The 13,306-nt window shown below is 35.8% G+C and overlaps 1 protein-coding gene across 2 annotated transcripts in view; it reads right to left on the bottom strand.

The window, feature by feature from the left end:
- Positions 1-13,306, bottom strand: part of LOC150104355 (mitochondrial import inner membrane translocase subunit Tim13-like) — a 57,366-nt gene that overhangs the window by 1,262 nt on the left and 42,798 nt on the right. The window contains exon 3 of one of the 2 annotated variants that reach the window (XR_016548694.1): positions 4,941-5,042. The exons of the other annotated variant lie outside the window; for it this stretch is intronic. The gene's annotated coding sequence lies outside the window, so the exon portion shown is untranslated. The remainder of the gene's footprint in view (positions 1-4,940; positions 5,043-13,306) is intronic. 2 annotated transcript variants of the gene reach the window in all.

A 13,306-nucleotide genomic window follows, 5' to 3' on the forward strand; every position in this document is an offset into this window, starting at 1 on the left:
GAATATATCAGTTATTGTTTAATTAGCCTTTGTACTTGTACTGATGATGCCTGTGATATACGCAGGTGGAAATTCTATTAATAAAGAAAGAATATTGTATGTGAGTTAATTCCATTATTATAATGTCTACTCATGGTATTTCCTTACTGAAACTTAGATCTATGATTTGAATAAGAAGGAAAGTAAACCAACACTGAGAAGCATTCAGAGATGAACTGTAGGACTCAAATACACTAACATCGTTGAAGAAAAAAAAAAAAAAAAATTTGAAAACAACAACCAAACTTTAGAGATTCAGTGGCAAATCCTGAAGAAACACTGATCAATTCAGCCCAAGTTCTGGTCGTTTATGCAAATGTTCACCATCACTGAAACACACATAAGAGAGGCATGTAGTAAGGTTGATTGTACGGATAGAAAAATCAGAACTTCATGGTGGACACGGGAAGTTAGAGGCAATGGGGAAAAAACAAAAAAAGGATGCATATCAAAAGTTCCTGGCAAATAAAAGTCAGCTTGTGCTCTTAGGGGATACAGAGACAAATGTAAGAAAGCTAAACAAAAGTCATAGGAAGACTTTGATGACAAAATAATCTGGAGGCTATTGTGATAAAGCTGAAGGTGATATGAAACCTGAAGATAACAATATTCTAGATGTCTGGAGTAATTACTTTGAAAGACTGCTAAATGAAACAAGCAGTGTCAGCATGATGGTAGAAAACTCCCTATAGGAACGGAGTTCCTATAGGGAGTTTTCTACCATCATAAAAGTCTTATAGTGGCTTATAGTGAATAATAGGATCGTCACTAAATCCAAATCAGACTTGGAAAGTGTTGAAAGCTGCAAACTCTTCTACTGTCCAAATGGCAGGCAATTGGGTGCAATTTTTTTTCCAGCCCAGATTTCCATGAAAACTGCTCTCGCCATGTCGCCCATAGGCTTCAGAAAGAAATCTGAAGAATCTTTAATAACATGGTCTTGATGTTAATAATCCTATTCGTTTTGTTAAAACCTTGTGATTGAATCACATACACACATGAAGCCTGTTAAAAGTGAAAAATACCAAATCCACCCAACCATAACCATTGCCACAGTTGGTGTGATGCCCCTAATAGCTTTCTAAAAATCCTTAACTCATTACAAAAGAGAAATTGGATAATGAATAATCCCTTATCACCAATCAATTCTAAACTCTTTCACAAAGTTGTTAGGTTTCTACTGCATATGTTTTCCACAGATATTTCATGATCACTGTTTAAATTTAAATCATCCTGTAAGGTAGCATTTCCCAAACTTTTCCTACGACGGAACACTTCACAAATCCTGAAATTTTAACGGAACACCTTGGTTATTTTGTAATGTATTAATTAATAATTATTAACGCATTACAATATTAATAATTAGTTATGGCATAATCATAAAGAGTATTAGTACACTTATGTATACAGTGTGACATGTTGACAAATATAAAATTACATTTAAATCAGTTATCAATCACTGGACTAATGAAATCTTGTAGCATATTGTAGTTTTTCCCAGGCCAACATCATAAACTTAATTTGTGCTGATTTTCATTGACATATCCCATTCTGATCACCAAAAATTTATAATATTATAAGTACTACTGAGTGAATGCAGACTTTTTCTTCTGTGTGCTGGTAGTTTTCCCCTCCTTTTGTACATCCTGGAGATCGCTTTGTAAGTTGGTGGTGGATGATTCACTATCTGTTGCATCACAACACCTTCAGTAAGAGATTTCTTAATACCAGAATTAAAGTCCCTTGTCTCTTAGTCATATTAAAATTTAAATCTACAAGCCTATTACTTTTAAAAAATCACGGCACTATGGTTTCAAAACTTTCACCCTACAATACAAACTTGTGAAGAAAGTATTCAGTATTACTAGATTTGAAAACCGGATACAGACTACCTTGATCTTCAATTTTAGTGTAAAAATTTTCTTTATACTTCCTTGCTGGTTGGTCACTAACATTTGTAACACAGATGTTATTTCTTTTAATTTTGAGAACAGAGAATATGTCGCCCATTGTTGTAACGGCTTGTAGGCAATTTTTATGACCAGTCATAAACAGCAGTATTCCCTTTCCCAGATGTTGAAAGGTTTCAATGTGTGAAAATTAACGACACACAGATATTATTAGGCTTTCTGTGGCTGAGCTTTTCGACATATTCACGAATATTATTCTCCTCAGAATATTTCCACTATAAAATATTTATTCATGAAAAATGCTTAGAAAACTAAAATGACAAATTCCAAGAGAACTTCTCACAGAACACAGTTTGGGAAACTCTGCTGTAAGGTATCTACTTCATCTTTATCAACTATTGCCCCCTCTCTAGTTTTGCATTATCAGCAAACAATTGAATATCTCCCTTCAAATTTTCCTCTATATCATTAATGTAAAATTAAAAAAAGTAGTGGTACTAGTACACTCCACTAGTCACTCTCATTCACCATGCTCCGATAACTATCACCCCTAACCTCACATCCATTCTTATTTGCTCCAAATTATGCAATAGTTTTCCATGCGGTATTCTGTCAAATGCCTTTGCAAAGTCCAGCAGTATCATGGTGTAGCCACTTCCTTTATCAAATTCTGCTGTCACCTTATTATAAAATGTGAACAAATTACTGAGGCAGGACCCACATTTTACAAAGCCAGGTTTCCCCACATAGAGTATCATCTTCCTATCCACCCATTCCTTAATTTTACTTTTAATCAACTTTTCTAACACTTTAACCACCACTTCAGAGATATTAATCTGTAATGTAATTTGCTACTTTTGACTTGGAGTCACCTTTGTGTAGTGGATCTATCTTACTCTCTTTCCACTCCCTAGAAATTTTGCCAGAGCTGACTAAACAACTCAGAGTCACGGCCAGTTCACTTGCTCATGCTCATAGCATACGAGCTGACATACTGTTCAGGCCCACTGCTGTATTCACATTGATATTTTTGATTTTGTAGATAATGTTGATTGCTTTAGAAGATAGCATGAAAATGTACTGAGATTTTGAAAGTTTATTCCATATTAAGATCTGGAGAAACTCTTTATTTTGCTCTCATTATTTCAGTCATTGAGTCCTTCTAAATAAACTACCATCATATATCATCTCCCTCCTGAGTTTCTGACTTGATTGCCAGATTTCTCTCTAGCTGTTCACTGCATGTCACGGTGGATGGCTTCCTCTTATCAGATTTCTTTATCAATGCTGGATTACCTCTTTATTTCTGTACTCTCATACATGATCTTCCTCCTTCATATCAATGACCTTCTATCTGTGTACTTCAAATCCTATTCATAGTTTTGCTGATGCCAGTACTCTCCATTCAGCTTTTTTAGTCAAAAAATCTGCAGTACTCAAACGATTAAAGCCTGAAGATCTTCCATAACCAATGATATAAATACTGACCTGACTTCCTCACTATTCTCCAATGGAGTGAAGACAATCTAGTGAATTTCAATGCAGTTAAACTTAGGCCTGTCTTATCATCTGCAATAAAAATCCTACTTCACTCTCAAGTACTTTTGAATTCCAATATCCTCTCAAGATCAGTTTTTGCTTCTTCTTTGGCCAACTGCTGCATCCAGTTTATCCTGTAGCTTCTCAGACTAAAAAAAAAAAAAAAAAAAAAAAAATAATAATAATAATAATAATAAAATTTTCATTCAAAACAACTTTTCTGCAAAATCTCAATACTTTCTCAGATCCAACCAACCTTAGAATACTTTTCTCACATTTGGGCTAGTGCACCCAAAACCTAAGAATCATGTAAGAAACTTATAATCTTCCTTCATTCCAGCCACCTCTGTTCCTTGAAATATATCAATAGATTACTTCTTAATAAAGTACCTTCATATGGCACTGTTGTGTTATAGGTTTTATGAGCTTTCATGTGTGGGGTCATTATAATACAACAAAGAGGCAGTCGATTAGCATGAATACAAGCAACAATCTTCCTACCAGTATTTAGTAGGAAGATATCTCAATAGCTACATTCTGACATCACTTTTTTTTTAAGATTACACTCAATTCAAAACATTTTTAAAGTCAGCAGACATATCACTAGATTTCAGCATCTGGAGGGGTTTGAGAAACAGTGCGTCTACCCATTACATCCCAAATGTGTTCTATGGAATTGAGGGTATCACAGTCATCATTCCAAGGAGACTAACACAGAATGTGGTAAAGCATTGCTTAAAAGCCAATGATCTAAAGAACTGAATTTTTGCCTTAATTAGTATATAACAATCATAATTATTACAATTCTAAATGTTGTCGGCAATTTTCTGTGGATCTTAACCCACTGTTTGACCTCCTTGTTCCTCTTTAAACATTTCACTAACATATAACCTTAAAATTGTCTTGATGCTCCAAAACCAAGCTTTGGATCTTGGTTTGGGTCAGGTATATAAACAGGTTTACTGTATCACACTGCTTCAATCTTTGAGTGATGATTGGAGTTAAACACAGAGCAGGAAGCTCAGTCAGTATCAAAGACATCCTTTAGTTGAAAAGTCCTGTCTAGGGCTTTTTGATTAAAGGTGAGGTATATGGTCTCATACTAGAGCAGCAGAATTTGTCTCCTGGAAAGTTAAGGTTCTCATCCTATAAAATAGTCAAGCCAGCCAGAGTTTACACCATGTCTACTGCATCTGTCACACTTTGACAGACACAGACTACGTAGACAGAATTAACTACTCTATCAAGGCATTAAATAGACTGATATGGAACCCAGTCACTTGAATGTGAGAGACCATGAACTTAGCACATGAAGTGGAAGATGAAATAATATCAAAGAAAATGCTGTTGCAGGCATATTAATTCAAACCTTAATAAAAGTTGAAGAATATTAATGCATAAACAAAAATAATAATATAAATAAAGGACAGAATTTAATTAATTAAAACTGACTTGAATTAGTCAAAGTTTTAATATGTGATAAGCAAAATTTCATAAGCTCGATCAGAAACGCAAGTGCTTCGGATTAGTGTCCGCCAAATATTTCTTTCTTATCTATATGTAAATACAGAAAAATATAGCAAAATTAGACTGCATTCCCTACTTCATTAGGAAAACTAGCCCATTGGTTCAATCCTAGAAAGCCTCATATAATCCTATTTATAACTAATCTGAACATATATGCATTATGCTATTACAGTAGGCAACACTTATAGTATGTATCAACAAACAAATATCATTGACAAATTTATATTAAAAAATAATTAATTTTTATTAATATAATAACAGCTATTATAGCCTGTTTTTGTTTAGGAGTGTCCCTTATTTTAATACATTGGCTAACATTACTCAAAAAAGGGGTATATATATATATATATATTTTTAGGGCATTATGGGTGAGAATAGAAAGCAATTATGGCAGAATAAAAGAGGTGGAAAAATATGGTACGTACCTTGTTTTTGGTTCTATGATGCCTTCCAATTCCAAGATCCTGCTGAAGGTTGTTTATAAATGGGGGTTGTGGGAGAAGGAACATGGGGGTGTGTTTTGATGCGGGGAAATAAGTTTGGAAACCCGGGTTACTATTAATAATATATCGGTCGTTGTCTGACCATCATCAGAACCTTGTCGGAATGAGTGTAGGGCTATGTCAAGGCTGCAAGTTGCATCTGCCAAATTAGGGCATTTGTGGTCGCTACATGGCTGGAGGCGTGGCTTAATTTGAAAGTTCTGGATCGTCCAAAATTCGGAAATTAGGTAGGGGTGGTGGACGTTGATAGAATTTTCATCGCATTTTATGGCAATAGTTTCGGATATTCTAAGCATTGTTTCGTTGTCTTGTTTGTCTATGATTATGGCCTTGTCGATTTGGGGGATATGTTTTAGTTCAAGGACATGAGCTGCAATTTCTGTCCTGTACTCATTGTTTTGTTTTTCTTTTTGATGTTGCGATGTTTTTTTGTGTTCAGATATTCCAGAATGGGAATATTGCAATCCCTGAAGTGCTCTTGTAGTCCATAAAGACCTAATTGTAGAGCCAGTGTAGGTAACATCACAGTCTTTTTTGACAAGGAAATTTGTAGACTATGTTGTGGTGTTCGAATATTTCTTTGTGAGTGAGAGATTTAGTAGGTTTTAGGAGAGTTGCTAATTTTTGGTTCATGGTGAATACTAGCTTATAGTCCGTGTTTTTGAAAATGTATTTGTAGGCTTTGTATGTGTTTTGGATGTATGGCAATTTGATGACCATACGTGTCGGGAAGTCTGTTTTGGTTGTATTATTGTTAAGATGGGATTTTGCCGTATTCTTCGCGTAATTTATTAGATGTGTAGGGTAAGTTTCGATTTTTAAAAACCCGTGTTAAATACTTTAGTCCCGTGTTAAGATAATTGCTGTTGGTTGAGAATTTGTAAGCATTGATAAATGGTGATAGGATGACTAATTTTTTAACGGAATATGGGTGGTATGAATTGAAATGGAGGTAGTTTCCGATATGTGTGGGTTTGTGGAATATATTTGTAGCTATCCTGTTATGGCTTCTGATTAATGTCAGGTTTAAGAAGTTGATGGATTTGTTCTGTTCTGTTTCCATGGTGAATTGTAGTCTGTTGCTATAATCGTTGAGGGATGTTTGTAAGGCAGAGTTTGAGGGTTTGCCAATGCATAGAATATCGTCTACGTATCTGCCATAAAAGGTGATGCCGGGGAGGAGGGAGTAGAAGTGATTCAATGTGTGCCAGGAATAATTCTGCTAGTTGTCCACTGATGTTTTGGCCCATTGGGAGACCGAAAATTTGAACATATAAGGAGTTGTTGAATTTAAAGAAGTTGGCAGATATTGTGAGTTTGATCAAGCTAATGATGTCATTTGGTGTTAATTTTGTACATGTGTGTAAGGTGTGGTTCTCAGGGAGTAGTGTGTGTACAATGTCTAATGTTCTGGGGACATCCACGTTGGTGTATAATGAAGTTGCATCTAGTGAGGTGAGGATGTCATCATGGGATGGAGTAGTGTTATTTATTTTCCAGAATAGGTCGTCCGTATTTTTGATCATACAGATAGATGTTGTTAGTAGTGGTTTGATGAGTTTGGCAACAAATTTTGATAAAGGAACTGTGGTGGTGTTCTTGTAGGAGACTATGGGTCATATCGGATAACCGTCTTTGTGGGTTTTGATGTTCCCGAACATATAGGGGGTGTGTGTAGTGCGGGGGGGTTGTGTGTCTCATTGTGGTTTTATCTATTTTGTTTTGACTTTTTAAGGTGTGTAGGGTGCTGTTTATTTGTTTTATGAGGTCGGGGGGTAGGATCATTGTGGATTTTTTGGTAGGTGTGTTAGTCGTTTAAGACGACCATTATTTTGTTGTGGTAATCAGTTTTGTCGATGATGACTACAGTGTCTCCTTTGTCAGCTTTTGTGATCATGATATCTGGGTTCTTCTTTAAAGATAAAAGGGCTCTTTGTAAGTTGGGAGTAATGTTGGGTTTTACTATTATTTTGCTATTTATAATGTTGTTTATTTTTTGGAATATTGTCTCTCTGTTTGGGTCATTTTCAAGTTTCGCTTGGATTTCGATGACGATGTCTTTTTTTCGGTACGTATTTAGGGGATATCGCGAAGTTAAGTCCTTTGTTTAGGATGGTGATTTCGTTGGGTGTGAGGATGTGGTGTGATAGATTTTTGATGGAGTTGTCATGTGTGGGTCATGAGGCGGTGGTGTCTGAAAGATTGGGAACAGTATGTGTTATGTATTTTGAGGCTGTTAAGGCATACCATTTTTTTTGTGTCGAGCTTCTTTTGAATGACCACAAAAGAATGGGCAGAGAAAACTGCCCATTCTTTTGTGGTCATTAAGGTTTTCAGTCTACGTTTTGTATTGTGGATGTATGAATAAGCTTGAGAGAAAGAAAGAGAAAAATCAAGCTTATTCATACATCCACAATACAAAACATAGACTGAAAACCTTAATGACCCCAAAAGAACGGTGGGTAGTTTTCTCTGAAAGTACCCAAACACACATCAACGACTACGCGCTGTTAACTGAAGCTTGACACACAAAAAAATGGTATGCCTTAACAGGCACAAAATATATAACACATACTGTTCCCAATCTTTCAGACACCACCGCCTCACAACCCACACATGACAACTCCATCAAAAATCTGTCACACCACATCCTCACACCGACGAAATCACCATCCTACACAAAGGACTTAACTTCGTGATATCCCCTAAATATGTACCGAAAAAAAGACGTCATAATTGAAATCCAAGCGAAACTTGAAAATGACCCAAACAGAGAGACAATATTCCAAAAAATAAACAACATTATAAATAGCAAAATAATAGTAAAATCCAACATTACTCCCAACTTACAAAGAGCCCTTTTATCTTTAAAGAAGAACCCAGATATCATGATCACAAAAGCTGACAAAGGAGACACTCTAGTCATCATCAACAAAACTGATTACCACAACAAAATAATGGCCGTCTTAAACGACGGCCATTATTTTTTGGTAGGTGTGTTTAACACACCTACCAAAAAATCCACAATGATCCTACCCCCCCGACCTCATAAAACAAATGAACAGCACCCTACACACCTTAAAAAGTCAAAACAAAATAGATAAAACCACAATGAGACACACAATCCCCCGCACTACACGCACCCCCTATATGTTCAGGAACATCAAACCCACAAAGACGGTTATCCGATACGACCCATAGTCTCCTACAAAAACACCACCACAGCTCCTTTATCAAAATTTGTTGCCAAACTCATCAAACCACTACTAACAACGTCTATCTGTATGATCAAAAATAACGGAACTAAAGTATTTAACACAGGTTTTAAAAATCGAAAATACACCACATCTAATAAATTACGCGAAGAATACGGCAAAATCCCGTCTTAATAATACAACCAAAACAGACTTCCCGACATGTATGGTCATAAAATTGCCATACATCCAAAACGCATACAAAGCCTACAAATATATTTTCAAAAACAAGGACTATAAGCTAGTATTCACCACAAACCAAAAATTAGCAACTCTCCTAAAACCTACTAAATCTCTCTCTTACAAAGAAATATTCGAACACCACAACGTAGTCTACAAATTTCCTTGTCAAAAAAGACTGTGACGTCACCTACATAGGCTCTACAATTAGGTCTTTATGGACTAGACTACAAGAGCACTTCAGGGATTGCAATATTCCCATTCTGGAATATCTGAACACAAAAAAACATCGCAACATCAAAAAGAAAAACAAAACAATGAGTACAGGACAGAAATTGCAGCTCACGCCCTTGAACTAAAACATATCCCCCAAATTGACAAGGCCACAATCATAGACAAACAAGACAACGAAACAATGCTTAGAATATCCAAAACTATTGCCATAAAATGCGATGAAAATTCTATCAACGTCCACCGCCCCTATCTAATTTCCGAATGTTGAACGATCCAGAACTTACAAATTAAGCCACGCCTCCGGCCATGTAGCGAACACAAATGCCCTAATTTGGCAGATGCAACTTGCAGCCTCGACATAGCCCTACACTCATTCCGACAAGGTTCTGATGATGGTCAGACGACGACCGAAACGGTCCACACCCTGTTAACCCCTGTCCGTTTCCACATAAGGATACCCTTCCCCCTTCATTCCCCCCCCCACAAAAAATGTGGCCCTAAACAAAATAATATATATATATATATATATATATAATTAATAGTAACCCGGGTTTCCAAACTTATTTCCCGCATCAAAACACACCCCCATGTTCCTTCCCCCACAACCCCCATTTATAAACAACCTTCAGCAGGATCTTGAAATTGGAAGGCATCATAGAACCAAAAACAAGGTATGTACCAAATTTTTCCACCTCTTTTATTCTGCCATAATTGCTTTCTATTCTCACCCATAATGCCCTAAAAAAATATATATATATATATATATATACACCCCTTTTTTGAGTAATGTTAGCCAATGTATTAAAATAAGGGACACTCCTAAACAAAAACAGGCTATAATAGCCATAATTATATTAATAGTGTTTAAGAGGAGTAACTTGGGAATTTTCCCAGAAACTATACTTAATTTTTGCTCCATCTATACAAGTTTTAACCTAAAATTACAGATCACTGATTTCAAGTTCTTTATATAATTTAGTTCAAATTTTATAACATTAATGTGACAGCAAGTGATCACTCCTGTACCCATCGAACATCAGGTTCTGGAAGTGAAGTCTTTTCCTTTAGTGTTACATGGTGATTGGATTCATTTCAGATAAATTATGGAGACTATAACTGTGTTAGAAATAACTATTTTTAATTCCCCAACATTTCGACCTTCATATTAAGGTCATCATCTAGAATACACACATATATACAAAGAAACTATGTTACATTTCACAAAGTATGCTAGACAATGATTTGATCAATGGTTATTCTACTGGCCTGACCTCTAGTGAAAAAAATAAAATACCTACATCAAAGCTATATTCTGTTTATGACAACATCAGAGAAAACTTTTTTTCACATAGATAGTTTTATTACAGCAAAAGTAATGTCCTGATTTAACATGAGAATTGTTATATTAGATATAAGATCCTGGATTACCTAAAGTCCTATTTATAACTAACTCTTATGGAGAAAGGCTATGCAGGTAAGATGTGTGCCTTCCATATTCTTGGAAATTTTAGACTGTCATTATTGTTAAGATTAGGGTGGTTGATAAGAATTTCACAGGCCTTAAAAATTTATGTTCATACCACGTTTTGGTGTGATGTAAACAACAGATGCTTTTCCAGTCAATTCTATGTAAAGTATTCAGGGCATAATCAGAAAGGCAAATTTGACCATATTTATTAAATTTAATGTGCCATTTATGTTCCTTTTTTTCTGATAGGAATTGCGTGTCCTGTTTCCCCTATATAGGGTAAATTACAGGTGCACTGAATATGGTATACTCCTGGGTGGGCCAGCAGAGGAAGTAGATCCTTGGATGAGTTGAGTAAAATCAGGAGATTTAAAGGTTGTATTTTTGTAGCATTCTGTTTTTGTGCCTGATATCCCTTTAATGTATGGAATGGTTACAGTTTGGTTACAACTATGGTCAAGCTGGCCTTTCTGATCATGCCCTGAATACTTTACATAGAATTGACTGGAAAAGCATCTTTTGTTTACATCGCAACAAAATGTGGTATGAACATAAATTTAACGAGGCCTACGAAATTCTTATCAACAACATATTCTACCCACATAACTTTCTCCCTAAGAGTTACTTATAAACAGGACTATAGGTAATCCAGGATCTTAAATCTAATATAACAATTCTCATGTTAAATCACTATTATTATTATTATTATTATTTGACACCTCCAGGGAGTCTAGGGACTCATCAATGGAGGGCACCCGATCTACAACTCCGTCTCCTCCATCACAAACTGATCACAATTACACCAACGCCATCTACCGCCGACCGCCACTGGTATTTCCACAGACAATCACAAACCTCCATGCCCACAGTGGAATTCAAACCTGCAGCCTTTTGGCTGGAGAGCGGATATGCTATCCACTCGGCCAACCAGGCTGGCTGGTTGGCTGAGTAAATAGCAACAAATCAGGACATCACTTCTGCCATAATAAAACTATCTGGAAAAAGTTTTTTCTGATCTTGTCATAAACAGAATATAGCTTTGATGAAGTTATTTTATTTTTTCAATGGAGGTCAGGCCAGTAGAATAACTGTTGATCAAATCATTGTCTAGCATACTATGTGAAATGTAACAATTTCTTTCTGTATATATGTGTATACTCCAGATAATGACCTTAACATGAAGGTCAAAACGTCAGGAAATTAAAAATAGTTATTTCTAACACAGTTGTAGTCTCCATAATTTGTCTGAAAAGGAGTGAAGTCTTCTACTCAAAGAAGGAAGTGGTAGGGTCATTGATGTGATTTCCACACAGTTAGTAGGACAATCACACAAACCCACAACCTCTTGTCTGAAAAGTGAATATGCCAACCACAACCAACTAGGTCAGCAAATGAAGGCAAACATCTTTTTTTTTACGTTACTTTAACTTATATCTTCAACACGAGAGGCTGCAAAGCCTATAATGAATCAGTAAGTAATCTGAACAGATCAGTAATCTGTTCATGTTCTTTGTTAAAGAACTAGAGAGGGATCTTTGGGGAATAATACTCCATGGAGAAGGATATTCCACAGCAGTCAGTGTGCATGCAAGGTGGGGAGCATCAATTAGCTGAACTGCTCTCTTCTGAACAGAAAGAGGAATGTTAAGAGAAGTTTTTGGTGAACCATTCCAGCATTCTAAAGTTAGCAAGATTCAGAATTTGCAGAAAGTTAGCAGCTAGCAATATGAGAAGTAGTTATCAAAAAAAAAAAAAAAAAAAAAAAAAGACAAGTTTTCTGAAAACCCATGAGTATAAGTCATGTGTTAGGAACAGGAGTAACTAGGATTAAGTGTCTGTGTGGAAAAAGAAATCTGCTCTTGACAGTTGAACTGATCGTTATCAGCTCACCTGTTAAAAATTTCCAGAAAAAGGAACTAAGTACTGAAGGTGATTAAGTGGTGAACGATGATGATGTGAAGAGCAAACTTTATGGCACTTATTTATTATTTATTTTGTGTGCGAACTACAGAAAATGTTAGAGAATACATATAAATGATTAATGCATATATTTAAAGAAATAAACATTAAAAGAACTGGGATTAAAAGCATACATTAAAAGACAAAATTGCCACTTGCATGAAATATTAAGTAAAAACATAAAATGTCAAATTTCACTCATCAAGTGACTAATATACTTTAAAGCTGTTTCATTACACTGCATTAAATCTTCTCCTGTACGTATATTATTAATGTCTATTAAGCAGCATTGTAGAAGATGATCCATGGTTTGTGTTTCACCACATGATCAGCTGTCATTGTCTGTATAGCCACACCTGGCCTTATTCTGCTTTGATCTGCCCATTCCAGAACGAAGTCTATTCAATGTCTTCCATCTTTGCCAGTCAAGATGTAAGCCGGAAGGAAGAGATTCGTTTAAGTTCAGGGACTTTGGAGATTGTTCTTGCCACGTTGTTAACCTTGTAGCTTTTATGGAATCAACCAACGGTTCCACTGAGTGAATAAAACTTTTCCTTGATCTTAGCCGCTTATGTACTGCAACATGTCCATACAAAGGATGCCATTCATTATTTAGTCATTCTTTCCGCTCATATCTACTCTGTGTAGTCCTTCTGATATGAGGAGGCGCAATACCAGACAGTGAGTATAGAC

Source organism: Typopeltis vanoorti, chromosome 8, assembly GCF_054136105.1.
Source record: "Typopeltis vanoorti isolate ZY-2024b chromosome 8, IOZ_Tvanoo_1.0, whole genome shotgun sequence".
Taxonomy (NCBI): domain Eukaryota; kingdom Metazoa; phylum Arthropoda; class Arachnida; order Uropygi; family Thelyphonidae; genus Typopeltis; species Typopeltis vanoorti.